At 38.8% G+C, this 19,328-nt stretch overlaps 1 protein-coding gene and 1 long non-coding RNA gene across 10 annotated transcripts in view; one reads left to right on the forward strand and one right to left on the reverse strand.

Annotated features, from left to right (window-relative positions):
• Positions 1–19,328, reverse strand: part of SEMA5A (semaphorin 5A) — a 574,926-nt gene that overhangs the window by 403,369 nt on the left and 152,229 nt on the right. For 4 of the 8 annotated variants that reach the window (XM_077116835.1, XM_077116836.1, XM_077116839.1 and 1 more), the window contains exon 1: positions 8,019–8,745. The exons of the other annotated variants lie outside the window; for them this stretch is intronic. The gene's annotated coding sequence lies outside the window, so the exon portion shown is untranslated. Of the gene's footprint in view, positions 1–8,018; positions 8,746–19,328 lie in introns of those variants that run through there. 8 annotated transcript variants of the gene reach the window in all.
• On the forward strand, positions 7,076–18,843 carry LOC143647153 (uncharacterized). Of its 2 annotated transcripts, none has more exons than XR_013157880.1 (3): positions 7,076–7,373; positions 8,050–8,150; positions 18,562–18,843. It is a non-coding gene; the product is annotated as an uncharacterized LOC143647153 (long non-coding RNA). The 2 variants fall into 2 exon arrangements; XR_013157879.1 differs by lacking the exon at positions 18,562–18,843 and adding an exon at positions 10,294–10,581.

The following is a 19,328-nucleotide window of genomic DNA, read 5'->3' on the forward strand; positions in this document are numbered from 1 at the left end:
AGAAACAATGAAACCAAAATTTTACTAAATTCCAGGCTGAGTTGAAGGCAGAGCAAGAACTAAAACCCCAGGCCAGTCTGTCTGTCTGTCTGAGTCTGGGGCTCTTGCCCCCACCCACACCTGTGAGGGAACTGGTAGCAGCCTGCGAAGGAGATCCCCAGGCTCCTGGGTGGTGGCTTCGTAAGACACTTAGGGGCTGATCTTCAGCCCTTCCCACCTTACACCTTCCCATGACTAAGTTTCTCCCTCTGGAGAAGTTTACTGCTCTCTCTGGGGCTCGGGGTGCAGAGGTAGGTCAATGATTAAATGCACCTGGCAGCTCAGTCTGGGCATCATGGGGTGGAGTGGGGTGGGGTGGGGTGGGGTGGGGTGGGGTGGGTTGGGGGTAAGGGGCAACTTTGGCATTACCACCATGGTCCAAGCTAATCATTCCTGTGGTTCCCCAAACTCAAGGCCAACAGCTGCAGAAAAAGGCAGCCAGGACACTCTCTGGTTTCAACAAATGAATAAGACCCACTTTGGTTTCCTACTAAGGAGGAAGTGTGATACTGCTTCCTTTGCTTTGTTTTTTTCCTCTTTTTCCAGGTACACTATAATCCTAATAAAAAAGTTTACATGTCCTCTTATGAAAATACTTACAAAAATAATTAGAAGGGAAAAAAATCTCTTTTAGCTTTTGTTTTATCCTGAGGACTTCTCTCTCTTAGGCATTGCTAATTAAAAGTTAATCCTAGAGAGTTTATTTTCCACTATCTTTGTCTTAAATAAATAAAAGGAAGTATATAATTAACGATAAGAATGTGCCTCTACCTATAATGGGACAAAAGAAATCATAAAATCCTGTAGGTCCGGTCCACTAAGAAAGTAAAACAAAAAAAGTAATACTAATAATTGCACACTCCAGAAAGATGCCAAAGTTTATTAAAACTATAGTACGAGTAACTAATAAAATTTTCTTTGATGTTGCATAGGCTCCAAAGCCAAGCTCTTATTCACTTTTACAAAGTACGTTGCCCATTTTCTAGGGGCTGTTTTAACATCTGATTTCCCTGTGCTTTCCCCATCCAATCTCCCCAGGACACGGATTTTTCTTTTCATGTATCTTTAATCTTGAAAAGCATCCAGGCTCTGTTGTTCCCACATATTATAAATAAGTAAATAAAACAATCTGCAAGTAAAGAAAAAGGACCCACAAGCTGCCTACATTTCCTCAGCAGAGTGTTCTCTACCTACTCACTATATTTACTCTTAAGTTATAGCAAGTGACTATTTCCATCTGGACTTTTGCTCATAAAGGCATTTCTCATTTCATCCTGCAATAATTTGAAAAACTATGTACACTGTGCAACCATAAATAAAATAGCTTATGGCACCCCTTCTACAATTATTCTCAACCTTCCCGGATACTTTAGCTAGCTGTCCCAGCCCAGGTAAAAGAAATGGGGCCGGAAGGCTGCACCATGCCTAGGTAGAAATAAACTACACGTCTCCAGCATGTTCTCTGCTCTGCTACTTATCATTAAAATCTATAGCCCCACAAGGTAAGTCTTCTTACTGGTGCACTTAGCTCAGCCATTGGGCTAAAGCAGACAAACAGGTGGCACATTTTTCCCATGCTCTTGTACTCTGAAAGTTACCTGCCATCATCTCAATTCAGCTTCTTCAGGAGCTGTGCATCTCAGCTCACATCCAAGCACCATCAAGCTGACTACAGCTGACGTGTGTCCTTGGCCGCATGCCAAAAGACACACGCTGAGTCTCACTCACATGCTCCCTAACTAGATAGGAGGATGGCTTCTCTCATGGAACCTGACTGACAGCCATGTGCACCATCACCACTTCTCACCCACAGCTGGGAGCTGGCTCATCACCCATCACCAGCCCAGTGAATTAAATTGTGCTCCTGAATTACCAACAAGGAATGAGAAGATAAAAATGAATCTTCTGTCCACTAACAAAGAAACTTACATTAAAAATGCCATAAGAAATTAGAAAATGCCAGCACTTATAATTTAGAAGAGGTTAAACTGAGACTAATTATGGACAGATGATATTGTGACTTCTAGATTCTAGAGCGTTCCTTTAAAATGAAAGACATTTGGTATTATTGAAAACCAGGTAAGCTGTTTCCTGGGAATGAAAGACTGTATATAGCTCCCCCATGAAGGCAGTTCCTTTCTGTGGTAGTTAGATTCAGGTGTCAACTTGGCCAGGTGAACATGCCTAGTTCTGTTGCTGTAGACATGAGCCAATGGTATGTGAACCTCATCTGTTGCGGATTACATCTGCAGTCAACTAAGAGTCATGCCTGCTGCAATGAATGATGTCTGAGTTCATTGGCTGGTGCTTAAATGAGAGAGCGCAATGTAGCACAGCCCAAGCAGCTCAGCATACCTCATTTCAGCACTTGCAGCTCAGCCCAGGCCTTTGGAGTTGCAGAAAGGAATCACCCCAGGGAAAGTTGTTGGAACCCAGAGGTCTGGAGAGAAGGCCAGCAGAGATCACCTTGAGCCTTCCCACATAAGAAAGAACCTCAGATGAAAGTTAGCTGCCTTTCCTCTGAAGAACTAACAAAATAAATCCCCTTTTATTAAAATCCAATCTGTCTCTGGTGTGTTGCATTCCAGCAGCTAGCAAACTAGAACATTTTCTCAGTAAATAATGGGCAGAAAATCAATTCTATTATGAATTTCAGGTGCCCCTTTCCTTCACCCCTGGCTTGTTCTAATTAAGCAATAGACAGTTATTCCCATGAAACAAAATACAGTCGACCACTTCCTAGATTTCCCTACTGCTAAACAACCTATCTTTGGAATGATTATGTTGATGGACTTAAATATTCTCTAGACTTTCAGGCCCAGGATGCATATGGAACAAAAAAACTGTGAACTCCTTTTACTGTGATTCCTCTTCTACTTTACTATTTTTTTCCATACACTGAAAAGTCCCCATTTTTATTAATATCCTGTATAAAGAGATTTTATTACATATCAAAGCTTCCACATATCCATCATCAGCAATATGTGGCATTTCATCCACACCATCTACTATTCCACATAACCCATCACCTGAAAGGAATGTGGAATGACTGCTGGGAGAGTTGAAACACAATTTGCATTCACAAACAGGGAGATAGAACACCAACTGGCCAAGCTGTGGGTTCCTAGGAATCAGAACAAAGTGGGTTCTGAGAATGATGAGCAGGTTCCCAGGAGAATTAGGAATAAAATTATCCAGTAACAGGACAGTGGGCAAAAACTTCTCCAAAACTGTTGGGGGAGCCCTCTAGGGAATGAGGGGGGCATTACTAAAACACAAACCACCTATGAGAGTAAAAGTAAAAAGTTGGTAGGAATTCAACTGGCTTCTTAAGCCCTAGGTAAAATGTAGAAACTTGAGGCAAAAAGCATCCAAGGCTTAAATGGTATGTCCATAGCACTGTACTGGAGAATGTTAAGGCTTATTTTGGGCTGATGCATTGGAGCAAAGTTTCTGGTACATTCTGGTGGGACCTCATACAGGTAGAGTTTAAGGCTTAAGATATTGTGAGTTGGAAAGAGGGATAAGGAGAGCTTGGGTGTGCGGTTGCAGGAGAGTAAAAGAAGAGTTATTAGAAGAGAAAGTAAGAATGAATGCTTGAAATTACTGCATAAAGAGGGGAAATTAAAAGGCTATGCATTTTCACACTGTTGAGTATCCACAGTTACAGGAGAGGGAAGGCAAATGATAACAGGAATTATTTCACAATGTTTTTGTTATGCATGGGTAATAAAAGTTCCATAGCCTTAATAGAATTAGATGATATAGCCATAATAACTTATATGCTTCTGAAATATTCCTATATTCTGAGTTTCTCCAACAACCTAGCATTTACAAAACTCATCACCCTTCCTTTAAATGGATTTCTCTGAATGCAATCAAGGTGTATTTCAAAATTGGAACACAGAATGTCTATAAAGTAGGTGAAAGTCATCTGAAGAAACTGGAGAATTTTTCTTCCTGTCTATAAGAATCCCATTCATGATTATCATATACTGTCTTTCCTGTTTAACTTGGTAAGAATCAAAAAGACATCCAACACTTTTTTCAGTGTGAAATGAAAATTTATTATGTAATTACTTTAGGAAAACACATATTATACACATAAACTCACACTATTATAATCATCATATGTCATTGTGGTAGTCAGATTCAGTTGTCAACTTGGCCAGGTGAAGGTGCCTAGTTCTGTTGCTGTGGGCATAAGCCAATGGTACGTGAATCTCATCTGTTGCTGATTTACATCTGCAGTCGTCAAGGAGGCGGGCCTGCTGCAATGAATGACTTTTGACTTAATTGGCTGGTGCTTAAATGAGAGAGCTCAACGTAGCACAGCCCAAGCAGCTCAGTATACCTCATCTCAGCACTCGCAGCTCAGCCCAGGTCTTTGGAGATGCAGAAAGAAGTCACCCCGGGGAAAGTGTTGGAACCCAGGGGCCTGGAGAGAAGGCCAGCAGTGACCATCCTGTGCCTTCCCACGTAAGAAAGAACCTCAGTGGAAAGTTAGCTGCCTTTCCTCTGAAGAACTAACAAAATAAATCCCCTTTTATTAAAAGCCAATCTGTCTCTGGTGTGTTGCATTCCGGCAGCTAGCAAGCTAGAACAGTCATATTATTAATAGTTGAGACTTTAAAGGATACCATTGAAGATATTTAATTTTACTGACAATAAATAAAACTTTTAAGACATGGAAAACTACTCGGCTGCATTCTGAACCTCACAACTTACTGTAAGGAAAAATTACTTTCATCTAAGACAAAAGTTTGTTCTGCTGATGCCATTACAATATATTCTCTCTAAATGAGCATAAAATAAAAAGTCCCTCTGATCAGATTTTGCAACACAGATTGCTACCTACTGCCTACATTGCACACTCTAAATATCATAGATCTTGCGTAAATTTTAAGTGATGGAAATGAGTCCATTTTCATATATGGAGGGGCCATTGGTACAAACAATGCTTTTACTTTCTACCAGTCATAAGGTGAAGACATTGGTAACATTTTTCTCTAGAAATCTTCATGCAACTACAAGCAACTCATCCAAAAATGTTAACAAAGCCTACCAGATCTACTCATTAGAAGGAAATGCCAATCATAGGTGTCATTCACAAACAAGAAAAGAAAAATGGTTTTCCTTCCCAGGATTTAAGCATGGACCTTCTGATTTTTCCTACATGGGAATGAATCTCAGGTTCATGATTTTATCTTAGAAAAGCTACCTAAGTTATGTGTCTCAGCTTTATCTACCAAATGAAAATAAGAGTTTCCTACCCTTAAGGGTAAGGAATCATGACTGAAATATCCTATGAACAACACCCCATACGGTGCTGGACCCCTTTCAGGTCCTCTATAAATAGAGCACTCCTTCAGCAAAGGCTGCTGTATAAAGATTATACTCTTTAACAGACAGGTCTCCATTCTGATTCATCATCATCCCAAGCTCAGTCTACTTGATACAAAAGAAAGAAAAGATCTGATCACCACAAATCAAAATGGATCTTTAAGCAGACAGACAATAGACCCAAATTAACTGAAGAGTTTGTTGAATGACATCAACCACTACCAGATACTTCATATAGAAATTGCTACTTTCAAGATGTGGCTCTAGAAACCCCACTTTCTTTAAGCAAAGTTTCATTACAGGTCTTTGGCCAGTGTAGGAGAAAGTTTTGTCCCAACACCAAGAATTTCATTGCTTAGTGTCTGGGGTTTCTCTTTCAGATAGAGGATTTGTTCTACCTAATAAAATGTTGGTGATCATTGAACAAAGACCTACGTAAGACGTGTTGGCCCTGGGAGATGTTAAGATGAGAGCAGGAGGAAAGCAAGAAACTAAATGCTTTGTCGCACATGCCAGAGGACAAATAATTACTAAGGAAGGACAGGATAAACTTAATTAAAATTTATTCATGTATTGCAAGATGAGAAAATTAGCAACTCTTTTAAGATTAATAACATTAAAATCAGTATTTTTATAGTTTTTTTTTTCATTCTCTTTTTTCTTTCAGTTGGCAAAGTGTCAAAGGGCAATAAAGAGAAAAAGAGTACTTCCAGATGGTTGGTTTAAGCAAATTGGGTGGAATTTTCCTTAAATAAAATGAAAAAATATATGTAATAGGAGCACAGCTGAACACCTATCAAATCAAAACGACAACTGCCTACATCGTTACAATTCACTCCCTGGTTTATGGCCTCTCTCTATTTCAAAGTTTCTCAAATTTACACAATGTTCTGCTGTCCTAGATTTAGCATCAACTCTCTGATGTAGCTAAGAGATAGTTGAATGACTTTCCTCTTGGTGTCACAGTTGAGAAAGTTGAGCAGCAAAGAAAGAAACCTTGCAAAGCAGCTTTAAACTGCACTAACTCAGTTCAATAGACTCTGCGTGTGTTTCAGGCTTAACACCAAACGACTTTTACCTTTTAGATCCGATTATCTGTCTTACCCTTGCCTTGTGCTGTTTTGGAGAAATGGTAAAAATAAACAGGCAAATGAAATGATGGTGGGGTGTCATAAATTAATTCTCAAAGCTCGTCTCTTAGAAAAGCCCTTAATTTCCTGAATATTTAATTGGGGTATTGGACTTTATTTGTTCTACTCTTTCACTACAAAATTCACTAGTACATAAATGAAGAGGAAAGTTTTAAGAACTGGATTTGTGGGACATCAGGGAAGATGGAGTTAACCGTCTTTGGTCCACTCCAATCCATTTCTGATCCCTGGTAAAACAGATGAACCTATCATCATACATCAAAAGGCAGGTCCTGTGCCCAGCACTGAGAACCAGGTGGGGAAGGAAGCAAGAGCAGATGCTGTCACTGCAGGGTCCTATTGACACCACCTCCACCCCATAGCCATCTCACCCAGGGCCAGGGTCCAGGCATGGGCATGAGGTCAGGATTATCATCAAAGGTAAACAGGAAGTTTGCATTACACCAAGTCCAAGCTCTCATCTTCACAAATTTATGATCATAGAAGGACAGGCAGTATCCTCACAATTTATATTTGTTCTTCCTTCTAGTTTAGTGGTTTGTTTAAACCAGTAAACTGGGGATAATTGTACCCCCCATGCCCCCCCCCCAATTACATACGACAATAATGAGAATTCTGGCAGTCACAATGGGGGGGCGGGGGCGCGTGCTATCAGGTCCCTAGTGGGTAGCTGCTAGAGCTGCTGTTAAAACCTATGCTGTACAGGCAAGCTTCCCCCAAGAAGGAATTATCTGACCCAAAATATTAATGATGCCAAGATTGAGAAACTGCTTTAGACTGAGGGAAAAGATGAAAAAGACAACTTAGGCATCATACCCTCTAGAAAAATGAATAGAAATGGTAAGAGAAGAATCTCTTACTGGTGAAACTTTTCTCAGATACTGAAAGAGGAACCTCTGGTATAGTGGTTGGACAATTTTCTAATTATTCTTTATATCCTATGTAGATTCTCTCTTCATTTTGCTATGCAAAAAAAAAAAATTAATAATAAATAAAAAAAATAAGAGGCAATTTACAGGAAGCATTTCAACTCTCTGCTCTATTATGTTAAGATGCGGCTACTTTTCCATTTTACCCGTAAGCAGTTTCACTAGAACAAATAAAACCAGTTGGACACAATTCCTGGAAAATTGTTTTTCAAAGGACATTTGTTAACATTATCAGCTGCAACTTCTAATTAAAGATTTCATCCCACCAGACTGTATATGCAGAATATATTCAACATTTCTACTTATGCACATCATATGCTTGCTAAAACAATTTATTTTTAATTTCTCACATAAATCTACATTAATTTAAGCTTTAAATGAGATCCCAATTTTGTATTCTTCTTCCCCACTACCCACAGTGGGGAAATCCAGGATCTAGACAAGATTCAAGTTATTCCTCAGCACAGCCTGTAATTTGCAAAGTAGGAATGGACTTTTACTTCTTGTTGTTTTCAAAGTAAAGGGGAGCAAGAATGATGACAAAGGTTCCATCTACCTGATCCCTAACTGCATTTCTCTCTCTCAAGGCAGCTTCCATTTCACTTCTGTGCCTTCATCTTGACCACAATGGACCCTCAGATGTGCAACCCTTATCAGGGTTGAATTGGATCCCCCATGAAAAGCATGTGTGAGTCATAATCTGAGATCCTATGGGTGTGAGCCCATTTGTAAGTATGACCCCAAAGATGTGACATGAGTTAAGGTGTGGACTCAGTGCTGACTAGATCTTCAAAGCTCCTGGTAGGTGAGGCCAAGCTGAATCGGGGTGGACTTCATCCATTCGACAGGACTCCTTATAAGCAAAGGAAAATGGATACAGAAGTAGAACTCAGAAGTCAGAAGAAGCCAGTGAAGGAAGCACAGCCAAGTATCCCAAGTTTTCCCTGATAAAGCCCTGTGGTTTAAGCCACCCAGGGTGTGGTATTTGTCACAGCAGCAACAGCAAACTAAGACAGACGTCTACCAGCCATTCTGTTTGACCACCTCATTTCAACATGTATTATATCCCTCCTCTACACAAGACAGTACAAACACCCCATTTTCCAGGGGTTTTGCTTCAGGAGGAGGAGCATTGGGTTTCAGCACAAAATGATCAAACTACTTCCCATGTTTGGAGTCAAAACCCTGACATTCTCTTGTAATTCTTTTCACCCATAGAACCCCTTATATTCTGCATCCAAATTGGCCTTCCCTCATTCACACATGCTGAGAGCAAACTGAACTGTAAACCCCTCAGAACAGGAATTTACACGGCAGAGAGTAATAAATTGTACTATGATGCTTCTGCTGTGATGAGGGCATGTCAGGGGCTAGAAAGTGCCCAGAGACATGTTTTGGTGCTTAGAGGGGCTCAGGCAGGTAACACACACCTTAGTCATTTAGGAAGGAGAGACTAGGGCAAAGAAGGAGCAGAGCACACCCACATTAAATGGCCGCTCTCAATAAGGGGAGGCTACAGCTTGAAGCTCAGAATCAAAGCAGACAAACTGCTGCCTACCTTACTACCACAGCCCTGAAGAACAGCGTTTTAGCTTGCACACACCTGGGCAACCTCTCCTGATGATGCATCAGGTGTAAAGAGTCAGGGACCCACATCACCAGCGACCTGGCAGAGGTCCCTACACCTAGACACGGCACGGATGATATGGAAGGCTGCACTTGTTGGCTGGGGCCTCCAACTCCCACAGCTCAACAACAGATCAAAAGGCAAATGATCCAATTAAAAATGGGCAAGGAATTTCAATAGTTATTTCTCCAAGAAGATATACAAATGGCCAATAAGCACATGAAAAGATGTTCAACATCTTTAGTCATTAGGGAAATGCAAACCAAAACCAAATGAGATGCCATTTTACAACCACTAGATCGGCTGCTATAAAATATAATTTAGAGATAGAAAATAACTAGTGTTGATAAGGACACATGGAGAAATAGGAGGCCTTGTACCTTGCTTGTGGGAGTACAAAATGATGCAGCTGCTGTGGAAAACAGTCTGACAGCTCCTCAGAAAGTTAAAACAAGAATTACATTACCCAACAATTCTACCTATAGGTATATACCTCAATGTTTTGAAAACAGTAACTCAGATGGATAATTATACACTAATGTTCATAGAAGTATCGTTTATAATTGCTGGAAGGTAGAAGCAACCCAAGTGTCCATCAACAGATGAATGGATAAACAAAATGGTGCATAAATGGAACAGTATTCAACCATAAAAAGGAATGAAAATTTGATACATAATACAAAATGGATAAACCCTGAAAACATTATGTTGAGTGAATTAAGCCCAATAAAAAAGGATAAGTATTGTATGATTTCACTTCAGTGAAATACCCAGGATAGACAAATTCATAGAGACTGAAAGTGCATTCAGTGTTACCAGATCTGCAGTGTAGAGAGAGAATGGAGAGTTATTCCTTAATGGGTACAGGGATTCTGGTTGGGTGATTATGAAGTGTTGGTAATAGATGGTGGAGGTGGTAGCACAACATTGTGACTGAAAATAATATTACTGAATTTAACCACCTGAAAGTGGTTAAAATGGGAATTTTTGTGCTGTATAAATGACACCCAAATAAAGTTAAATTTTTAAAAAGATATAATGGAATCTCCATTTCACCCTCAGCTGATCCCATTTGAAAGCCATGATTAACAATAAAATCATAGCACGAAGCTACATCACTGGATCTCACAAGCAACTTGCAACCAATAATTAAAAACACTGATCAGATTAGGAAAAGCCCACCTTTCTATTTTCTCCCTTCCAGTTTCCATTTAAAAACAGTCATTGCCACTCCATGGATAATCTAAGACCTGAACCCCATCATGCAGCAGCGAGGGAAATAACATCACTCGAGCAACTCAGACAATTCAGGGACCTGAATGTTCACTTCTCAATGCCCCAGCTGACTCACTCCAAACGGCATTCTTGAGAGGAATTCTCTAGTCTCTAAAAATAAAGCACATTTATAAAACAGGAAGTCTGGATTACTTACAAACTTCTTTCTATAATGTCTTCCCACTAAAAGGATCCACTGGAAAAATAACTTGTGTAGTTCAGCTCATCTCTTTCAACAGGGGGGTGATCCTTGTGACATAGGAATTGTGCTTGCCCTCCACATACTTACACACACACACACGCACACACCCCTCTGGATGGATGCTAGATGCTCACAACCCACCACTTTTCAACACACAGTCCCCTATGTGCATGTACAATAAAATGCACCACTGCCAGGAGTTTTAATGACCAGTTCCAAATCTTATTTTCACTATGAGAAAAGTGACTGTCCACCTTATGGTAAGATACCAAATGCATTCCTCTTTGATAGAAAATCAAACTTCTAAGTCACAGATAGAACTCTGGAGACATCCTGAGCTTTTCTGCTTTGATCCTCTTATAAAAAGGTAATAATGCAAGTGGGGTTAAATGAAATCCTTGCAGGAAATCAAACGTTGAGTGGCACTCGGGCCCTATTACTAACTCCTGAATTACATAAACAGCACGCAATAGAGTTTCTTACCCTGGATATTGCATATGTCCCTAGAAATTCTTTCTGCCAACACATGTGCTTTCTGCTGCCAGGAGAGTGGGTACCGAGAACATGAAACACATTGGCAAAGAGTCCTCAGCAGGGCTCTTACATACTGAACTTTCAGTAGCCCAAAGTCCCTAGGGAAAAATATCATTAAAACAATTAAAGAGTAGAGTATGTCAGGCCAAGATGGTGGCTTAGCAAGGTGTGAGATTTAGTTCATCCTCTAGAGTAGCTAATAAATATCCAGGAACAAGACAGAACAACTTCTGAGGCCACGTCAGTGACCGGACATGAAGCGTATCCCAGTCTGGATCAGCTGGACCGGCTGCGAACCCCCGCCCCAGAACCATCAGTCCCCCAAGCCAGTCAGCCAGTGCTCCTCCCTCACAGGCTGCTTCCCAGAGAGTAAAGGAAAGAGAGTTTACCAGCAGCAGGGGCTGAGTGCAACCAAACTTCAATTGTGGAATTAAGTCACAAATTCTGACTACTAAAAATAGGCCCCCAGCTCAGCTGAACCTCAAGTAAAAGCGGAGGTCACTGGTTTTTGCCCAGGTCCAGAGGGGGCAGGGCTGATGAAAAAAGAGAAACAAAAAACAAACAAACAAAAAAGAACAGATTTTTTTTGGATTTGAAAAGGTCTGGGCCCTGAAGGAAAGGAGGGGGCACATAGGACCTGGAGATAAACAGAGAAATGTATCAACTTAAGCTCTTGACTGGTAAACACGAGGAAAGGGGGTCCTGCTCTGAAAAGGATTTTTCTCTTTCATTTTGGTGGCTGTGTTTCTAGTGCTTTACTGCTCTTTGGATACAGATGTATGGTTTCTTGGGCTCCACTGCCCCAGGCATAGGCAGAATTAAGCGTGTTTGAGTGTTTGTCTGGAGCCTGTACCTTCCCCAGGAGCGGGGTGGGGCCCAGCTCAGGTGGAATCTCTCCCTCAGGGAGTTCAGACCCCAGAGTCTGGAAAAGTGAAGTGATTAAAGCCCAGACTACAACCTCTCCTCTGTTTCCACCATGTCCCCAAAAGGGAGAGTTTGCTGAAGTTAAAGATACCACATCAGCTTATGCTAGTGGGACCTGCAGGCAGACAAGCACTACATACTGGGCAGGATAGGAAAATCACAGAGAGCCCAGAGTCTTCATAGGAAAGCCTTTCAATTTACTGGGTCTCACCTTCAGGGAAAACTGATGCAGGTGACTCTTTCCTAATGAGAAGAGGCCAATTTGGTCTGGGAAAATCTGGCTGGGGTCCACAATACCTAAATAGACCCTCCTAAGGGGCGGGGGGTGGGAGGGAAGGCACCATACAGTCAGGGCAAGAAACAAGAAAACAAGAACTGAAAAATTCTTATCTGTTAAACAAAACCTAAGCCAGTGGTCCAGAATAAGCTGAAATGACTGTCAAAGAACAGATAGACAACAAAGTCATCCAGCAAGAAAATCCTAGGCAAAAAAAAAAAAAAATGAAAACAATCTCCAGAATAAACTAATTAAGGTGATTAAATGCCTAGACGCCAGCAAAAAATAATGCATCATACTAGGAAAATTAAAGATATGGCCCAGTCAAAGGAACAAACCAACAATTCAAATGAGATACAGGAGTTGAAACAATTAATTCAGAATGTTCAAACAGACATGGAAAACTTCATTAAAAATCAAATTAGTGACTTGAAGGAGGATATAAAGAAGTCAAGGAATGAACAAAAAGAAGAAATCAAAAGTCTGAAAAAATAAATCACAGAACTTATGGGAATGAAAGGTACAATAGAAGAGATGAAAAAAAAAAACAATGGAAACCTACAATGTCAGATTTCAGGAGGCAGAAGATAGGATTAGTGAACTGTGGGATGGGACATCTGAAATCCAACAAGCAAAAGAAAATATAGGGAAAAGAATGGAAAAATATGAGCAGGGACACAGAGAAGTGAATGACTACATGAAGGGCATGAATATACATTTGTGTGTGTCCCAGAAGGAGAAGAGAAGGGAAAAGAGGAGAAAAACTAATGGAGGGCATTATCAATGAAAATTTCCCAACTCTTATGAAAGACTTAAAATTACAGCTCCAAGAAGTGCACTGTACCCCAAAAAGAATAGATCCAAATAGAGGTACTTCAAGACACTTACTAATCAGAATATCAGATGTCAAAGAGAAAGAGAGAATCTTGAAAGCAGCAAGAGAAAAGCAATCCATAAAATACAAGGGAAGCCCAATAAGGCTATGCATAGATTTCTCAGCAGAAGCCAGGGACGCTAGAAGACAGTGGGATGATATATTTAAATTTAAAAAAAAGAGAGGAAAACTACCAAGCAAGAATGCTATATCCAGTAAAATTGTCCTTCAAAAATAAGGGAGAAATTAAAACCTTTTCAGAAAAAAAAAACACTGAGAGAATTTGTGACCAAGAGACCAGCTCTGTAAGAAATACTAAAGGGAGCACTACAGACAGATACAAAAAGACAGGAGAGAGAGGTATGGAAAAGAGTGTAGAAATGAAGACTACCAGTAAAGGTAAAAAGAAGGAAAATTAGATATGACATATAAAATCCAAAGGGCAAAATTGTAGAAGAAAATATTGCCCATACATTAATAACACTAAATGTTAATGGATTAAACTCCCCAATCAAAAGACATGGACTGGCAGAATGGACTAAAAAACAGGACCCATCTATATGTCGTCTACAGGAAATGCATCTTAGACCCAAGGATAAACATAGGTTGAAAGTGAAAGGTTGGGAAAAGATATTTCATAAAAATAAAAATCAGGAAAGAGCAGGAGTAGCTATACTAATATCCAACAAATTAGACTTCAAATGTAAAACAGTTAAAAGAGATAAAGAAGGACACTATGTATTAATAAAAGGAACAATTCAACACGAAGATATAACAATCATAAATATTTATGCACCGAGCCAGAATGGTCCAAAATACATGAGGCAAACACTGAAAACAATAAAAAGAGAAATAGACATGTCTACCATAATAGTTGGAGACTTCAATTCCCCACTCTGATCAATGGGCAGAACATCTAGACAGAAGATCAATAAAGAAACAGAGAGTTTGAATAATACAATAAATGAGTTAGACTTAACAGACATTTATAGAACCTTACACCCCACAACAGCAGGATATACCCTTTTCTCAAGTGCTCATGGATCATTCTCAAGGATAGACCATATGCTAAGTCACAAAGCAAGTCTCAATAAATTTAAAAAGCTCAAAATCATACAAAACACTTTCTCATATCATAAAGGAATGAAGTTGGAAATCAATAATAGGAGAGTGCCAGAAAATTCACAAATATATGGAGGCTCAACAATACACACTAAACAACAAGTAGGTCAAGGAAATTACAAGAGAAATCAGTAAATATCTCAAGGCAAATGAAAATGAAAACATGACATATCAAAATTAATGGGATGCAGCAAAGGCAGTGCTAAGAGGGAAACTGATTGTGTTAATGCCTATATCAAAAAAGAAGAAAGAGCAAAAATCGAGGAATTAATTGTCCACTTGGAAGAACTAGAGAAAGAACAGCAAACCCAAAAGCAAGCAAAAAGAAAGAAATAATGAAGATTAGAGCAAAAATAAATGAAATTGAGAACATGGAAACAAACGAGAAAATCAACAAAATCAGAAGTTGGTTCTATGAGAAAATCAATAAGATTGATGGACCCTTAGTGAGGTTGACAAAAAGAAGAGAGAGAATAGAAATAAATAAAATCAGAAATGGAAGAGGAGACATAACCACTGACCCCACAGAAATAAAGTAAGTAATGAGAGGATACAATGAACAACTTTACGCTAATAAACTCAACAATGTAGATGAAATGGACAACTTCCTAGAAAGGCATGAACAACCAACACTGACTTGAGAAGAAATAGACAAACTCAACAAACCAATCCCAAGCAAAGAAACTGGATAAGTCATTAAGAAGTTCACAAAAAGAAAAGCCTAGGACCAGATGGTTTCACATGTGAATTCTACCAACATTCAAGAAAGAATTAGTATCAATCCTGCTCAAACACTTCAAAAAAACTGAAGAGGAGGGAAAGCTACCTAACTCATTCTACAAAGCCAATATCACCCTCATACCAAAGCCAGGCAAAGATATTGCAAAAAAAGAAAACTACAGACCAATCTCTCTTATGAATATAGATGCAAAAATCCTCAATAAAATTCTTGCAAATCGAATCCAGCAGCATATTAAAAAAATTATACGCCATGGCCAAGTAGGATTCATCCCAAGTATGCAAGGATGGCTCAACATAAGAAAATCAATTATTACTTCAAACAGTTCTCACTTTACTCTTTTTAAAAACTACCTAGTATTCTGTCATATGGAAATCATTTATTTACCTTTTTTTGGGGGGTGGGGGGTGCATGTTCCAAGAATCAAACCCGCGTCACCTGCATGGAAGGCTAGCATTCTACCACTGAGCCACAGTGCAGCCCCTACCAATTCCCTTTTGATGTCAATTATGGTTATTTCTGTTAAGGGGTGGGGATGGAAGCGCATAATCCCTACCAAAGCCAATAATTGACACCTTGTTTTCTATTTTGTAAGTCCAACTATTGTCTTTCCTGTCATGTTTTCTTTAGATAAACCTCATTTATATTAAAAAAGAAGAAGAAAATCAATTAATGTAATACATCATATCAACAAATCAAAGCAGAAAAACCACATGATTACCTCAATTGATGCAGAAAAGGCATTTGACAAAATTCAACATCCTTTCCTGTTGAAAACACTTCAAAGGATAGGAATAGAAGGGAATTTCCTCAACATGATGAGGAGAATATATGAAAAACCCACAGCTAACATCATCTTCAATGAGGAAAAACTGAAAACTTTCCCCCTAAGATCAAGAACAAGACAAGGATATCCACTATCACCATTGTTATTTTAACATTGTGTTGGAAGTTCTAGCCAGAGCAATTAGATAAGAAAAAGAAATACAAGGCATCAAAATTGGAAAGCAAGAAGTAAAACTCTATTTGCAGATGATATGATACTATATGTCAAAAAACCTGAAAAATCCACAGCAAAAGTACTAGAGCTAATAAATAAGCACAGCAAAGTGGCAGGTTATAAGATCAACGCTCAAAAATCTGTAGTGTTTCTATAAATAGTAATGAACAATCTGAGGGGGAAATCATGAAAAAAATTTCATTTACAATTGCAACCAAAATATTTAGGAATACATTTAACTAAAGAGACAAAAGACCTATACAGAGAAAACTATAAGAAATTGTTACAAGAAAACACAGAAGACCTAAATAAATGGAAGGCCATACCATGTTCATGGATTAGAAGACTAAATATAGTTAGGATGTCAATTCTATCTAATTGATTCAATTCATTCAATGAAATACCAATTAAAATCTCAAACACTTACTTTTCAGAAATAGAAAAACCAATAACCAAATTTATCTGGAAGGGCAGGGTGCCTCAACTAGCTGAAAGTATCCTAAGAAAGAAACATGAAGTCAGAAGTCTCATGCTACCTTACGAAGCTACAGTGGTCAAAACAGCATGGTACTGGCATAAAGATAGATACACTGACCAATGGAATTAAATAGAGTGTTCAGATGCAGACCCTCTCATCTATGGACAATTGATCTTTGATAAGGCAGTCAAAGGGACAGAACAGTCTCTTCAATAAATGGTGCATAGAGAACTGGATATCCACATGCAAAAGAATGAAAGAGGATCCATATCTCACACCTATACTAAAATTAACTCAAAACAGATCAAGGACCTAAACATTAGATCTAAAACCATAAAACTGTTAGAAGAAAATGTAGAGAAATATCTCATAAATCTTATAATAGGGGACAGTTTCCTAGACCTTACACCCAAAGCACGAGCATTGAAGAAAGAACTAAATAAATGGGAACACCTCAAAATTAAACACTCTTGTGCATCAAAGAACTTCATCAAAAAAGTAAAAAGACAGTCTACACAATGGGAGACAATATTTGGAAACAATATATCAGATAAAGGTCTAGTATCCAGAATATATAAAGAGATTGTTTAACTCAACAACAAAAAGACAGATAACCCAATTACAAAATGGGCAAAAGACTTGGACAGATATTCTCAGAAGAGGAAATACAAATGTGCAAAAGGCACATGAAAAGATGCTCAACTTCCCTGGCTATCAGAGAAATGCTCATCAAAACCACAATGAGATATCATCTCACAGCCACCAGAGAGGATGTGGAGAAAGAGGCACATTTATCCACTGTTGGTGAGAATGCCAAATTGTTCAAGCTCTGTGGAAGGCAGTTTGGTGGTTCCTCAGGAAGCTAAGTATAGATTTGCCCATATGACCTGGCAATAGCATTGCTAGGCATCGACTCAGAGGACAGCAGGGCAAAGACACAAATGGACATTTGCACACCAATGCTTATAGTAGCATTATTTACAATTGCCAAGAGATGGAAACAGCCCAAATGTTCATCAATAGAAGAGTGGCTAAACAAACTGTGGTATATACATACGATGGAATATTATGCAGCTGTAAGACAGAATACAGTTATGAAGTATGTAACAACATGGATGGACCTTATGGACATTATGCTGAGTGAGATTAGCCAGAAACAAAAGGACAAATACTGTATGGTCTCACTAAAATGAACTAACATTAATGAATGAACTTGGATAATTTCAGTTAGGAACAGAGGTCATCAGGAGATAGAAAGAGGGTAGATATTGGGTAATTGTAACTGAAGGGATACAGACTGTGCAATGGGACTGATTGTAAAAACTCAAAAATGGATCGCACAATACTATCTAAGTGTAATACAAAAATGTTAGAACACTGAATGAAGCTGAATGTGAGAAGGATAAAGGGAGGAGGGCTGGGGGCACAAATGAAATTAGAAGGAAAGATATACGATAAATACTGAGGTGATATAATCTAGGAATGCCTAGAGTATATAATGATAGTGACTAAATGTACAAATTTTAAAATGTTTTGCATGAGGAAGAACAAAGGAATGTCAATAATGCAGGGAATTAAAAATAGATGGTAATGAATATTTTAAAACTTTAACTTATGTGTAAGACTAAAAAATGTTTATTTGGTAAAAAAATTTATATTTTGACTAGTGCACTTCCTAATTTAACTTATGTGGACAGCTTAATTGAATACCATAATACTTGGAACCTTGAGTAGGGCATGAGATTTTGTAGGTTTGTCCAGAATGATGACCTGATAAATCCCAAAGCAATTTAAATAGTGAATAAAAAAGTATTTGTGAAGTCCGCTTGGGGAAATGGTGAGAAAGGGGAAAATGCAACTTCCCCAAGTGGAGAATTCTCACAAGCAGTGGGGACAACCAAAGCAATAGGCTGAGCCCCCAATCTTGGGGGTTGTTCCTAAGAAACTTAACCCCACAAGGGATAGTCTAAGCTTACTTAAAATTAGGCCTAAGAGTCACCCCCAAGAGAACTTCTTCTGTTGCTCAGATGTGACCTCTCTCTCTCAGCCAACGCAACAAGCAAACTCACTGCCCTCCACCTGTCTGTGTGGGACATGACTCCCAGTGGTGTGGACCTTCCTGGCAACTTGGGACAGAAATCCTAGAATGAGCTGGAACTCAGCATCAAGGGATTGAGAAAACCTTCTCGACCAAAAAAGGGAAGAGAGAAATGAGACAAAGTGTCAATGGCTGAGAGATTCCAAACAGAGTTGAGAAGTTATCCTGGAGTTATTCTTATGCATTAAATAGATATCACCTATTTAGTTAAGGTGTAATGGAGAGGTTGGAGGGAACTGCCTGAAAATGCAGAGCTGTGTTTGCAGCCATGTTTCTTCAAGATGTTTGTTTAAGGATATAGCTTTTGTAATGTGACTGTGTGATTGTGAAAACCTTGTGTCTGATGCTCCTTTTATCTACCTTATCAACAGATGAGTAAAACATATGGAAGAAAAATAAATAATCGGGGAAACAAATGTTAAAATAAATTTAGTAGATTGAAATGCTAATAATCAATGAAAGGGAGGGGTAAAGGGTATATATGGTATATATGAATTTTTTTTCTTTTTCTTTTTATTTCCTTTTCTGAATTGATGCAAATGTTGCAAGAAATTATTGTGATGCTGAATATACAATTATGTGATGATTTTGTGAGTTATTGATTATATAACAAGAATGGAATGATCATATGATAAGAATGTTTGTGTTTGTATGTGGTTATATTTCATAAAAAAATGATTATGGTGAAGAATACACAACTATGTCATGATATTGTG

The sequence above is a fragment of the Tamandua tetradactyla genome, chromosome 9 (assembly GCF_023851605.1).
Source record: "Tamandua tetradactyla isolate mTamTet1 chromosome 9, mTamTet1.pri, whole genome shotgun sequence".
Taxonomy (NCBI): Eukaryota; Metazoa; Chordata; class Mammalia; order Pilosa; family Myrmecophagidae; genus Tamandua; species Tamandua tetradactyla.